This window comes from Delphinus delphis, chromosome 13 (genome assembly GCF_949987515.2).
Source record: "Delphinus delphis chromosome 13, mDelDel1.2, whole genome shotgun sequence".
NCBI lineage: Eukaryota > Metazoa > Chordata > Mammalia > Artiodactyla > Delphinidae > Delphinus > Delphinus delphis.
Window position 1 is genome coordinate 10,533,884 of NC_082695.1, and position 15,241 is coordinate 10,549,124.

The window sequence follows — 15,241 nt, forward strand, 5'->3', positions numbered from 1 at the left end:
GGTTTTCACTAGTGAATTGTTTCTAGGGTATTGGTGGGTAATATAGAGCTTACCCCCTCTTAGCAAAGATGTTCGCACATCCATGCTTCATCCAAAGGTGTGACTGTTAGTAGAAATGGTAGGCCCTGTAGGGAGGCAAATGGAGAAATCAGTTCATCAGGCAGCCCTTTTCTCCCCCCTAGATTACCATTAACTAAGTGACCACCCACTGTTTACAGACAAGACCTGAGTTTCAGGGTATTCTTCTGAAAGGACCCCTCCTGGGAGGAGGGATACAGTGGCAGCTCAAAGCGGGAGATGGAACCAAGTCAAACACCCCTTCTTTTGCCTTTCTTTTTCCCTTCAAGTCAGATCCAGATTCCCAACTACATCCATAGCCTGCTCAAACACACCAAAACAAACACACACACACACACACCCCCACATGACTAAACAGCCTTCATTTAAGTTTTGATGATTTTTCACTTTAAAAATAAAAGTGGGTCTGAGAGTCTGTAAAAAATATTAATTTTGTGAAAATCGGGCTAAGTGCTGCAGACCAAGGATGACAGCAGACACAGGCGCTGGCTCATTACCCTTGCCTCATGTCTCCCACCACAGTCTCAGAGAAGAAGGCTCACTGGGCAGCCATCAAATGAGAACTCCATTAGGATCCTTCCCCCATAGGGGTCTCAGTTTCCCCATCTATGAAATTAGGAGGATAGACTAGAACAGGGAAGCCCATAGGGGAATATCTCACATATATCAATTTGTACTCTCCCATTCTTTGAAATCCAAAAGAAATTAGCCCTAACCCTTGTTCCATACGCAGCAACAGACCCAGTGTCCTTCCTGTTCATCCAGGGGTATCTGGGGGTGGGGATGGAGGGTGTTTCTCCAGCTCTGGCTTCTCCATTTTTACTGAGTTTGGTTCGGTTTGTGGATCATCAGTTCAGCACCCCATATGTCCTCTCGTTTTCCTATAACATGGCATCTCATCCTGGACACTGCCCCTATTCCTTCATTCCCCTAAATGCCAACAACACAAGGCTCCATATGTAAAACAGACTTTTATTGTCAGTTTGGGGAAACAAACTACTTAAAATTGGAAATGAGGTATCCAGCTCTTTGAAATCTTTGGCCACTCTGCCATCATGAAGTTCCTGTGTTGTCTGTCCTTCTCTCTGAGGTTCAGCTATCCATCACGTGGTGCAGCCTCTCCTCCCCTACAAGCTCTTTCACCCTCTCTCTTCCCTGCTCATCCATGACTTTGAATTCCTATTAATTATGCAAAGCAACTTAGTCCTCTCTTTGTTTTGCTGTGTTCTTACAGCTTATGTTCCTCAGGGCCCATCTTCAATACCTAAAAGAGGCTATAAAAATACATTCTGAGACAAAGAGAGTTTTCTCTCTAAGAGGAGCTCTGATGCCAACTGTGTCTAGCTTTTTTTGACCCTACTCACATATCTGCCATCAATTCCTAGTTCCGGGGCTTCCCCGGTGGCGCAGTGGTTGATAATCCGCCTGCCAGTGCAGGGGACACAGATTCAATCCCTGGTCCGGGAAGATCCCACATGCCGCGGAGCAACTAAGCTCATGTGCCACAACTACTGAGCCTGTGCTCTAGAGCCCGTGAGCCACAACTACTGAGCCCACGTGCCGCAACTACCGAAGCCTGCGCGCCTAGAGCCTGTGCTCCACAATGAGAGAAGCCACTGCAGTAAGAAGCCCGCACGCAGCAACGAAGAGTAACCCCCGCGTGCAGCAAGGAAGACCCAACACAGGCAAAAATAAATAAATAAATAAAAATAAAATTAAAAAAAAAATCCTAGTTCCATGCCTGAAGCAGACATCACTAATCAATTCACCACTATTTGCCACTAATGAGGTCTCTTCCCAACAGAGAACTGTAAGTAGACACCACCAGTCAATAACAGCTGTCACCCTAAGTGCAACATTTTTGCAAATGTTTTGCATCAGAGCCCCAGATGACCTCAAAGTTTCCTTCCAGATTTGACTTTCTAGGGTCTGGTGAGAACAGAATATTCATTGAATAAAATTAACTGAGGACCTCATTAGTTATTTGCATGGAAATATTCCAGGCAATCTGAATAGGATATACTCCAACCTCAAACTTCCCCCTTCCCTCAGCTCCAAAAGTCTGCCACAGATCTGAAAGCAGCCCGTATTTGATCATTCCTTTGGATTAAAATACGAAAGATCCTAGTTAAATAAGAATAGCACAACCTCATTCTCTGCTCAGAATGTTTTTCCCTCATCCTTTTTCTTGACCTGACTTCCTCCTAGTCAACCTTCTGGGCTCAGCTGAAATGTCACTTTCTTCAAAAAGACATCTCTGAACACCCCTCTCACCTCCAAAAATAGATCAGGTCCCCCTCCCCTCACTACAGGCCCTTAGAGCACCATGCACTCCCCTCTATAACCCTTATCATCATTTAATTATATAATTATTATTTGTCCACCTTCCATCTAGACTTCAGCCCTAGCACCAAGACGTACCTGCACATAGTAGATGCTCAGTAAATACCTGCTAAATGATAAATTGATTACTGATTAATTAATACCTACTTTCTGGGGTGGTTGTGTGACTTAGAGATGCACACTGTATATAACATGTTTAGCAAAGTGCCTGGCACATAGTAAGTGTTCCATAAAGGATAGTAGTAAGAATATGACTGATACAGGGCTCTGTGCCCGCTCTCTGTATAGCATCTCATTCAATTCTCACAAAATCATACGCGAAGGCACTGTGACTGTTCCCAGTTGATAAGTGAGGAAACTGAAGCTCAGAGAAGTGAAGGGTGCCGATGCTGCAAAATGGCACTGCTGAGATGGAGGCCTAGGCAGCTTAGCCTCAAAGACTCTGCCTGCAGGTTGTCCAAGAGGGATCAGGGGAGGGTCCTTAGGATGAGGACTTGAAGGTGAGTGAGGTTTCCACTGAAAGGAAAGGACAAGTGTAGCAAATCAGCTCAGGCTTGAGCCTTAGAGTCAGAACAGCCTGAGCTCAAATCCCTCCCTAGCCACTTCCTAGCTGGGTGCCTTGGGCAAGTGACTTAACCTCTCTGAACCTCAGTGTTCTCCTCTATAAAATGGGGATAATAATACCTCTGTCTGTAATTGTATTATGTAGATGAAACAAGATCCCATAAGTGAAGCACTCGGTACACTGCCTGATGCATGACACAGTACTCATAAAAACAGAAGCCAAAATTATTATTTCCTCCTCATTCTCTTCCTTTCTCTTCTCTTCCCTTCTCCCTCCCTTCCTCTCCCTATGCCCCATACCCCCCCCACACACTTGTATACACCATTTGATTCTTAGAACATCATTTTTAAGTGGGTAAAGTAGTTAAGTAGAGGCTTTTTACCCACCACCCAGTGGTATGTGTGTTTTGGGGAGAACTGGGGCTTTTTCCCCTAATGCCCTGAAACAAAGAGAGCTTATTGGGCACAATTAATTGTTCAAACTGCCAGAGATTTGAGAGTGGAGGGGTAAACAGATGCTGCTCTGAGCACTGTGCTCATTAACGCAGAGAAAGGATTCATTTTCTATGCATGATTAACTCCCCATCGTCAATGATTTACACAGCAGATGATCAAATGAGAATTCGTTATCCCACAGACAGAGAGTTTGGGCACCAGGCATTCAACCTCCTTGGGACAGCTCTGTGCCCCAAATTCCTGGGGTGCCTGTGGTTTGTGCCTTGACCCAGGAAGATGCTGCTTGTCTTTGGCCCGGTTCTCCCAAGGGCTCTTAAAAAGAGCAGCTATCCAAAGCAGCTCAGGGTAAGCCACAAGGCCTCCCTCTGTCCCATGACTGGAAAGGACCCAGAACCCAGCTGCCTTTGGTCTCCATTATGTCTTGCGATTGCTTAAAGGAACACCTGTACTTTGGAATATAAAGCCAAGAGTGGCAGGGCTCATGTTCAACCAAGAAGGCTCCCAGGACCAAAACAAAGAGTCAGCTTCACAGATTTCGAGATCCATAGAGATTTGTCAAGTATCAATTGAGCATCTACTATGATATTACAAATTAAGAACATCGTAGTCTCTTCTTTCTCCATGGATGGACAATGTCTTCCTTGAAGGCTACATGAGTACCTTCAGTACGGATTTAGTAGGTAAAAATCCAAGGGGTTCTACATTGCCCTTGCCTTCCAGAAAAGGGTAATTCTACTGCAAGGGCTTTCTTTAACCATCAGTGGCACAGAGGCCAAAGAATCAGGAACCAAAAGTATTCCAGAGAAAGGACAGGGCCTCTGCCCTTCATGATGTTCAATCAAATAGCCTTAGATTAGTCACCATGAGCCAGGCTTTGGCAGGAAGATGGTGCTGAAGTAGACACATTCCCTACCCATGAGAAGTGGTGATGGGGTAGGGACATGGAGAATTAGAAGACAAAGTTTCCAAATGTTCCATTGTAGATCAAGGCTTATCTATGATGAATTCCTTACTAGGACTCAGAAACAAGAGAAAAATAAGAACCATCCTTGTGTGAATTTTTCGTAGAACTAAATTTATTTCATTGTTAAAATGATTCCTTATTTTGAAATAATGCTCTTCCTCCCCCCTTTTCTCTTTTTGTGTTTAAATAAATTTCTTTTACGAAATGACTGTGGTGATAAGATTTGAGTGTTTCAAGGTCTTTTTGGCAAAGTCAAAAGTTGCCAAATCTATGTCAGACACCGCCTGCACCTTCCCAAATGTTAGTGGTTCATGAAGTCTCTAAATCAGGCACCCACAGCTGTGTATAAAAGCAGTACAGATAAAGCTCTATGGAAACTCAGCAAGGAGGATGAGAAATCTTCTCATTTGGGTGAAATCAACAAAGGCTTTAAAAGAGTTGACATTTGGGCTGAGACTTTAAAGATGGATGGGCTTTGTACACCTAGAGTTTGAGGTAGATTTGAAAGGGAGGACACAGCTGGAACAAAGGCACAGGGGTGGGAACAGAATCCCACAATGAGTCATGTTGCAGGAATAGCAAAGACCTAGTTTAACTGGAGTAGTGGATTCCAACCTGTGAGCCACCGCCTCCTAGAGGACTGCAGAGGTATTGCAAGGTATCTGCCAATTTGGGGATCAATTTGCCAATGCCTCATCCCTAGTAGAAGTACTTTTTAAATGTCTGTAGACCTGCTTATTCAAAAGCATTATTGAATTCATAGATGCATTTGGTCAACAAATTGTTTCCCAAGCCAAGTATATTAAAATATCAACTGTTAGTTTGGCAATCCATGATTTTTTTTAATGTCAAAAAGGGAACCTTATGCCATTTCCTAACCATTCATTCATCAAGTATTTATTGAGAGCCCATTATGTGCCAGGCACCATGCTAGACACAACTTGCTGAAGTAAACAAGATCCAGAGCAGGGAGCCCAGTGGGGAGGATGTTGTAATCTGGGTGAAAGATGGGGAAAAGACTTAGACTAGGATGATAGCAGAGGAAAGAATGAAAAGTGGCCAGACTTGGGCATATTTGGAAAGTAGAATAAAAAAAGTAGACTTGCTGGTGGATTTGGTGCTTAAGGGTCAGAGAAAGAGGAATTAAAAGTTACTCCTAGGATTTTAGCCTGGACAACTGGTTAGATGATGACAGATAGCACTGTATGAGAAAATGAGAAAGGGCTGGAACCACTGGACAACAGAGTGAGGCTGGTGAAGGTGGGTGAGAGGGTTACTGGAACTAATCCTGGAGGTCGGATCAAGAGGGTGGGGACCTTAAATGCCAGAGCAAGAAGTCTGAACATTCATAACTGAAGGCACTTTCTTTAATCACCCCCCAAAGTCAGAAGCTTGGGATCCCTGAGGATGCTTGGGGGAGATGCTCTTCATTCAACTATACTTGCTGAGTACCAACTATATACAAGACACTGCACTTAGCATCATGGGGGATACTAAGAAAGGTAGGACATAATTTCTGCCCTGAAGGCACCATAATCAGCTGAGTTTCAAGATTTACAGATGAGAAGAGCAAGCACCCCATCTTTGAATAGTGGCATAATAAGATAGGCTCTGGGGGGAAGTTGGGATTCTGGAAGTTGCCAAGATCTCTGTGAGGAATCAGGTGGAAATATCCTGAGTTACATCAGGGTGGGTCTCCTCTGCATCTTTTTGTCACGAGAGTCATCCTCATGCTACATAAAAACAGTCTTGATACACTCACTTTATTCAGTTTCCACTCTGCATCCCTCACCCTGACCACTGGAATGGACTTCACTGGTGCACCCAATCTGGACCGCCCCTTACTAGCCCAATGCAGCCATCCCCCAGATGCTGTGAGTACTGGCTACTAGGCTCACATCTGCCCTGGGGGAGAACTGCTCTCAAACAGGAGCCACTTCACCCAGAAAGCCCACTTTGGGCACATCCCTCCCCCAAAGCATCCTGTATACCATGACTAACTGACCTGGAGTTTAAAAAGGCTCACCCTGGGGCCCCAAGGCAGATCAATTCTGCAGCACAGTTCATGCTCCAGAGCTCTCTGTGGGATTGTGCTGTGGCTAGTCTCCAACTGAGACCACATCCTTGTTTAATTCCTTCTCCTCGGCTTTCCTGCTTCCCCCACTACCGCTTGCTTCTGAGAGCTCAATCTATCACATGCATGAGAACCCCAGGGAACCCAACCTAAAATGTCAACTCTGCACTTTACTCTCTAACACAGTACTATTATTAATCATAACTAACATTTCTGAGCTCCTACTACATGCCAGGCAGCATGCAAAGAGCTTCACGTACCTTCTAGGATCCCAAAGGTTCAGTGCCATGACCCCCATTTCACAGGTGAGGAAATGGAAGCTCTGAGAGGTTATCACATGTGGCATCCCTACCATATTTCCTCTGGCCTCTCAGAAGGAATCCAGACCTAGGGGGCTGTACTTCTCCTTCTGCAAAACAACTGTTTCCTCCCCCTACATGTTCCTTGGTCCTCATCTTTCCTCTTACTACCTTTGCACCCATCCCCCTCTGAAATCCACTGGTCAATTACATGGGTTTCATTGCTCAAGATCTCATAGGGCAGAAAATTCAATTGATTTCCATCTATTTTAGTTTTCTCTCAGAATGGCTTTTTTAAATTGGCAATAAGCACTTTAGTTCTCCCAAGAATTGTTTGCTCAACAAAATGTTCGTAGCATTCTTAATAGTTATGTGTGTTGAGGGGAGAGAGGATGTCCCACCACCGTCTCTTCTAGATGCTGAAAATAATTGACAAGATCTGGGTCTGCTGTAGAATCACAGAGGCTTCTCTCTCCCAAAGAATCAAGCCTCAGCACCAGCAGAGCCAAAGGGGAAATATTGTGAAATTCCAAACCCTTCCCTGAAGGAAGGGGCATAAGAGAATGAGGATGACTTATACCAGCCATCTCTAAACTAAAATGGGGGGTGTGGTGGGCAGGGGACTGTTCCTTTTGCCTGGAGTGTCTTTTCCCTTTCTCCAGCCATTGAACTCCTACTCATGCTTCAAAACCCAGTTTAAACGTCATCAACTCTAAGATTTACATGAGCTTCCCCAGCCCCCAACACAGTCATTGATTTCTGTGGACATACAGAGTACAATCCACTCTCAGAATACAGAATGGAAGCAAGAGCTCATTCCTGGGTGAGATAACCCAGGATCAAATTCTCACTCCTTCACTGGCTATGTGACTTTCTGCAAGTCATTCAACTTCTCTAAGCCTCAGTTTCCTCATCAGCAAAACGTTAGTGCACACAAACAGCACTCTGCCTGGAACATGATAAATGCTCAGTAAAAGGGTAGCAAATTTCTTCATTACTATCATCATGATCACTCCTTCCTCTGAATTCCAGTAAGCGCCATCTTCCTATTGTCCATTCCATTCATTTGCTATTTACCCTAGATGGCCTTGTTTTGTTAATTAACATCTCATGTGTGCATATCTCCTCTCCTTAACTACCCTGCAAGGTCCCTGGGGACAGGAATGCATCTTATACTTTTATATCTTGTACAGCTGTGAGAACAGTACCAGACACGTAGTATGTGCTCAAATATTTGCTGAATAAATTCTTAAAGCATTGGCTATGAGTACAGGTACTTATTTTGCTTGGCAACAGAATAACATTTTGTATTTACATTCTCATTTCCAAGGCTAATTGATGTGTGTCTTATAATCATAAAAACCCCTCTAAACCCTCCCCTAATAATGGCAGAAACCATCAACTAAACAAACCATTAGATGTACCAACAATCTATTAATCTGCTCTTAGTGGAGGGACACTGGTTGATTTTTCAGTTGTCTGGCTATACAGAGGGACTGGATTTAACTGGAATATTCAGTTTGGTTTCCAGCTCTCCATCAGCACTGCTTTACTCTATGAAATGAGGATTAGGTGATAATGGAGCTAATATAAATATGGAGTTCGAGACAGATACGCAGATAGCATCTGACACAGTTCCCAGCATATTGCAAATCTTTAATACATGGCAGCTCTAAAAATCTGGGGAGAAAGCAGAGGTGGATAACAGAAAGGAGGTTCAACCCTGGCTCTGCCACTTGCCAGCTGTATGACCTTGGGCAAGTCATTTGATCTCACTGACACCCAGTTTTCTCGTAAGTAAAATGGGGATAAAAATATCTGCATAGGGGCTTCCCTGGTGGCACAGTGGTTGAGAGTCCGCCTGCCGATGCAGGGGACACGGGTTCGTGCCCCGGTCCGGGAAGATCCCACATGCCGTGGAGCGGCTGGGCCCGTGAGCCATGGCCGCTAAGCCTGCGCATCCGGAGCCTGTGCTCCACAACGGGAGAGGCCACAACAGTGAGAGGCCCGCGTACCGCAAAAAAAAAAAAAAATCTGCATTGTGGGGTTATTATGAAGATTAAGTGAGATTATATGTATAATATGATAGCTGTCTGTATTGGCACAGCTGACACAGTAGAAGAAAAGGGACAGAGTACCTGCCCTCATGAAGTTCATAATCTAGGGGAAGACACAAACAATCAGTTAGGACAAGAGGATAGTAAGTGCTGCTACAGAGGTGGTACAGAGAACTGAGGAGACACCCAGAAGGCAAGAGAACAGCCTGGGCCCCTGTGGTGGTGTCACTGAAGGCTTCCCCCAAAGAAGGATTCGCTGGCCATTACAATTTCATTGCCCAGCTTCACATCCATCTTCCCTCATCTCTGGATGAAGCTGAGCTGCAACTACATCCCTACTTTTCAAGCTGCATCCCTGGCAGGTTCTGTAAGGTGTAAGCCAGACGTGACTACAAGGCTGGATGAAGCTGTGTTCGCTTTCCAGGACTGCAGTAGCCAAGTGCCAGCAACTGGTTGGCTTACAAAACAGAATTTTATCCTCTCACAGTTCTGGAGGCTAGAAGTCCAAAATCAAGGTGGCGGCAGGGGGGGTTCCTTCTGAGGGCTGAGAGAATCTGTTCCATGCCTCTCCCCTAGCTTCTGGTGGTTCGCTATCAATTGTTGGTATTCCTTGGCTGGTATAAGCATCACCCCAATCTCTGCCTTCATGTTCCACTGGGCTGTGTGTCCAAACTCCCCCTTTTAATAAGGACAATAGTCATTTTGGATTAGTATGACCTATTGCAGCATGACCTCATCTTGACTAATCACATCTGCAATGACCCTATTCCCAAATAAGGTCCCATTCTGAGGTACTGGGGGCTAGGACTTCACCATATGAATTTGAGGGTTGGGGGGACACAATTCAACCCTTAAGAAGGGCAGAAGGGATTGCCCCTTCCAGTCTGCATCCTGTTCCCATCAGTGTCAATGGTTCTCCCCTGACCCTGGGCAGTGCCAGGTGGTTCCAGAAACAGCAGTTAGCTCTTGTGTCCAGGTGTTTTTTCTCACACCGCCGGAAACAGCTTCATTGTGCCCCATCATTCACCAGTATCAGCTGGCCAGGGCCACCCCCTCCAAGGCAGTCCCAGCCCTGTGGGGACCCTCCTCCAAACACCTAGATTCTAAAACCCAGCCTCTTCCCTTTAGGTATTAGCTTCTTTCTGCCTGTGAGAGGCAGTCTCTGACATGGTCCCCCCATGATCCCTGCCCTCTGATATCTGTGCCCTCGTGTCATCACCTCCCCTGGCATGTAGGACGGACTTGCTGACTCGCTTCTACTAGAAAATGGCAGAGATGATGGGATGTCACTTCAGAGATTAGATAACAGGACTGTGGCCTCTGTCAAGGATGTTTTCTTTTGCTTGTTCAGTCTGATGATGTTTTGTTTTGCCACATTGTGAGCTGCCCTATGGAGGCTCATGTGGCAAGGAACTGAGGGAGGCCTCCAGCAAACAGATGGGGATAAACTGAGGGCTTCGGTCCAACAGCCCACGGGGAACTGAATCCTGCCAGCAACCACGTGAGTGAGCTTAGAAGCAGATCCATCCTCAGTCGAGCCTTCAGATGAGACCCCAGCCTCGGCTGCCACTTTTACTGTTGTTATGAGAGACCCTGATGGAGAAGATCCAGCTAAGCCATGCCCAGGTTCCCAAACCACAGAAAATACGAAATAATGAATGGTTGCTTTAGGCTACTGAGTTGTGGGACAATTTGTTACATAACAATGGATAACTAATCCACTGCAGTTACTATCTCTGTGACCTCAGTGTTCCCTTTTTATCTTTTCCATCTTCCAATAAGTACTTAACCAACTCCCTATTAAGTTCTCTCAGTTAAATTAGTTCCTATGCTTTCTATTTTCCTGATTGGGCACCAACTAACACAAGATGACATATAAACTGTGACCCTGAGGACGAGCAGGGGTTAGCTAAGCAAAAGGATGGGAAGAGTGTTTCAGGAAAAGGATAAAACATGTGTAAAGCCTGGGCACCATTCATTCTTTACACATATTTATTAAATACCACTATGTGCCAGGCCTGGTCCTAGGAATGAGATTATGAATGAGAGGACAAGGTCCTACCCTCACGAAGATGATCCTCACAGGTAAGCCAAGGCCGGTACATCAGAGACAGCCCCCCACATGCGTCCTGTCAAGATAGGAGCACTTGCCTTGGTGTCCCTAATCTAGGCACGAGATGAGGAACTACCTCCCAGCTTCAGCATCTCATCTGTGAAGCAAGGATGACAATGTCTCCCTCCCAGCACTGTAGCACTGACCAGATGAGGTTGGGGGTGGGAGGCGCTTAAAGAAGCTTTGTGTAGGAGTCCTACTTTAATAACTGGCACTCTCAACTCAGAATGATCCAAGGTCTTCATCTGCCCACGTGGCCAGCGGCCCTCTGCTGGCCTGGAGCTGGCTGCAGACAAGGCCTGGGTTAACAGGATTAAACAAAGAGCCTGTTGCTCCTGGCCCCAGCCAGCGGGTTGCTGGTCATTGATAAAAACCAGCTGTAATAAACAGAGCAACCTCCCCTCATCAGCTACCAAGGGCTATTGAATTACCTTCAGAAGATGGATGACACCAAGCCAGAAGGCTGCTTGGTAAGGTTTCCCTGTGAATAATTCCATGTAGAAAGCTGGGTTTGAGAAATGGGGTCCTTCCACCAGCTCAGCCCCACCCATGCTGTCTCTGCCAGGTGCTTTCAAGATAAACATGTTTCCTTATGGGCTGCCAGAGCATCTGTGACAAAGGAAGAAAACTTACTGTCAGGCCCCAGGAAAGAATCTACTTCTGCCCGAGACATAAAAGGTGGTTTTGCTTTATTAGAATTGTTCATGATTTGGAGTACTAACTTATTAATAACAGCTATGATTTATTAAGCATATTCTATGTGCCAGGCAGTGTGCAAAGCATGTGATCTCATTAAATCCTTAAACAACCATATGAGGCAAGTCATGTTATTCTCTCCACTCGGTTGCTGAGAAAACTAAAGCTCGGAGAGGTAATATGACTTTCTCAAGGTCACACAGCTAGTAAGTGTTGGAACTGGGACTCAAACCCACGCCCTTAACAGGAATCAGCAAACTTGCTCTGCAAAGTGTCAGACAGCAAATATTTTGGGCTTTGTAGGCCTTCCTGTCTCTGTTGCAACTACTTACATCTGTCCTTGTAGTACGAAAGCAGCCCTGGACTCTACATAAACAAATGGGCATGGTTTTGTTCCAATAAAACTTAATTTTCACAAACAGGCAAAGGACCTGATTCAACAGATCAGTGGACCATGCCCTGCTATGGCAGCCTCTACTCTTAGCAGTTATATGGCACTAACTCTACATGTGGACTTTGCAGTTTCCTCCACTTTTTTATTTCCACGTAGAAAATGTACTGGCTCCTCATGGAGTTATTTCATTGATTCAATTCATTTATAATTCCTTTACTGCCTTCTTGAAAGCTCTAGCTTTAAGGAAAATAACAGAGATTCTGTGAGGTGGAGAAGCAAGATTGAAATTTGTAATTTGTAATTTCAATCATTCATTGTGTAAGTGAGGAAGAGACCTGTTGAGCTATGGTAACAATAAATCCCCAAATCTTAGACTTAGAAAAGGACTTCTTAAATTTGGCATTATTGACTTGGGGGGCTGGATAGTTCTTTGTTATCCTGGGTATTGTTGGGAAAGGGGTGGACGGGGAAGGTTAGGGAAGTTTTTCCCATGGAAGTGTCAAGAACTCTGAGGGGTGTGTCGGAATCAACTAGATAAAGAGGAGGGGGAAAGAGTTGTAGGCAGAGAAGTGGGAGTGAAGGAGCCTGCTGTGTCTGGGGGGAGCTGAAAGGTCAGTGGGCTGAACACACAGAAAATAAAGGGTGAGTGTTGTATGAGGCGGCTTAAGAGGATGAGGGCCGGACCACCCAGGGGTGCTGTGAGAGTTTACAGAGTTTGGTTTTGCTCTTACAGGCAATGAGAAGTCACCCAGTTTTCATCAGGGAGTGAATAATTTACTTCGCATTTTGAACAGATCACTCAAGCTGCAGTGTGGAGAATGAGGTAGAAGGGGTGGGGTGGATGCAGGGAGACGGATCAGCTGACTGTTACCGCCCTTCCAGGTGAGAGGTGATGGGAGCTCAGGGTGGGGGGGGGGGAGACAGAGAAGAGTGCATATATTTCAGAGATAATTAGGATGTGAGATATCAAGAGGGGAGAGGTTTTCAGGCTGTCATCATTTCTGGCCTGTACAGCCAGATGGATGGTCGTGAGGCTCACTAAGACAAGAAACACTGGAGAAGGGCCAGGTGGGGGTGGGAGGTGGGGAGACAATACAGTCTGTGATAGGCTGCGAGCGTAACAAGTCTTTGAGGCGGCCAGGTGAAAATATCAAGAAGGCAGCCAGATATATCTGTCTGCAAACCAGAGGAAAGACGAGGCTGAAGTTACTAATACAAGAATTATCAGAACAATGCTCAACCCTTGCATCGCAGCTTGTGGTTTGGACCCCAATCCGTGGCTTCATCATTTGGGGCTGGTTATCCTTGACTAAATGGCGGTAACTATAACAACTCTACAAAGATAGAACCATTTGTCTGCTCCCCTCAGAATTCATTCATTCATTCAGCAAACAGTTTTGGATCTCATTTGTGACTGGTTATCCTCGATTCAGCGGCGATAAACCTAACAACTCTACAGAGATAGAACCATTTGTCTGCTTCCCTCAGAATTCACTCATTCATTCAACAAACAGTCTTGGATGATACTGTGTACCAGATTTTGTCCTTGTGGGGGATGATGCTACAGCAGTAAACGAGGACCAACAAGGTTACAGTCTTTACAGGCATTTGGTATTTTATGGCTTCTTCCTTTGTGTGAGTTGCTCACAACAAGGAACTCTTGTTCTTGCATGTCTGGTCTGGAGTAAATCACCCCACACTGAAGGAAGTGCTTGCCTGTAAAATGACCTCAAATTTTTAACAGGAAGACAGAATTAGAGTATCTCAGCTTTGTACTGTTAGGATCCATTTAATTCCGTGACGTCAAATAGATTTCTTCTCACATGCCAACTTTAACTGATTGACATTGACTGCCTGGAGAAACAGGCTGAGAATGTTTCAGCCAGAAAAAACCAAAGTGATCAATTAGTGATGTCTGTCAGGGGTTTGCTATGAAGAGTGAGATGCAATGTGTCCATGGTTCTGATCTCAACTTGACCTTTTCATGTATTGCTGAATTCTGTTTGATAATATCTTGTTAAGGAACTTTGAGTCTATGTCAAAGATATTGGTCTATTATTTTCTTTTTTAAGTCATCTTTTCTTATGAGAGGCTGACTTAATGATATGAGTTGGAAACAGTTCTTTATTTTCTGAAAGGGTTTGTGTAATCTTGGCATAATTTTATCTTTAAATATTTGATAAAATGGGCCTATAGTTGTGGCAGAGGGAAGTCAAGAAGAGTTTTTAAATTGTGAATTCAATTCTTAAATAGATACAGGAGGTTTTAGATTTTCTGTTTCTTCTTCTGTTAATTTTAGTATGTTGTATTCTTCGAGGAATTTGTACATTTCATTTAAGTTGTCAAAGGTAACCCATTAATTTAAAAGGTGTGAAACTAAACCTTAGATATGACAACAGACAGGCCCCAGGACACAGAGTAAATGACAGATGATCAAATATAAGAATGCAGGGCTTCAGAGGCTGAGTCAATTGTTCTCAATCTGCCACATCCAGATGTATCCTACTTGCAAAAGCCACAGGGAAATTGACAAAGGATCTTTCCCCAAATGACACACACATGCATTTTAAATGCCCACATGCTGCAAGATTTAGCATGATCTGGTGACTTAAGAGAAAAAGAGCTGCCCGGGGTAAAAAAATCACCATTAGCACCAAACTGGAGCCTCAGATTTTAGCGATCTTACCTGCCAAAGCCTGAGGCTTTTTGAAAAAACTCGTGGTTCACAAGAAAGAGAAACCCACTCCATTTAGGTTGCCCTGGGAAGTATCCCAGGCTGCTTTCCCCTCAGTTGAGTACAAGAAGTCAGGCCGTCCATGCAGATTATTGCCCCTTGAATCTAGGCCTTGCCATTGGAAGAAAAGTCCCTGAGGACCTTCTCTGCCTGGCCTGACCTACTTAGATGTGATATGCCTAGTGAGAATGGGAATGGAGCTGATGGGGATGGACAAGAAGACAGGCCTGGGGTGGCCCAAGGGAGATGAGCTCACAGGACTCGGCTCAAAACGCCTCTGGGGGAAGGTCTCTCCAGAAGAGAAGCATCTGTTAAATCTGGACACTCAGTGCCCTGCTTAAAATTTTTCAGTGACACCCCTGTGCACTCATGAAATAATCCAAACTCCTGCACATGGCCTCCAGGGCACTGCATGACCTGATCACTCCACGCTTCTTTCCCCATCCTTCCCCTGACCACTGTCTTCCTT

The 15,241-nt window shown here is 44.9% G+C and overlaps 1 long non-coding RNA gene across 1 annotated transcript in view; it reads right to left on the reverse strand.

The window, feature by feature from the left end:
• The window catches only part of LOC132436473 (uncharacterized), a 37,151-nt gene extending 25,667 nt beyond the window's left edge, over window positions 1-11,484 (reverse strand). The window contains exons 1-2 of the long non-coding RNA XR_009521794.1: window positions 11,380-11,484; window positions 54-125 (exon numbers count right to left, since the gene is read on the reverse strand). This is a non-coding gene — a long non-coding RNA (uncharacterized lncRNA). The remainder of the gene's footprint in view (window positions 1-53; window positions 126-11,379) is intronic.
• Between the last annotated feature and the right edge of the window lie 3,757 nt (window positions 11,485-15,241).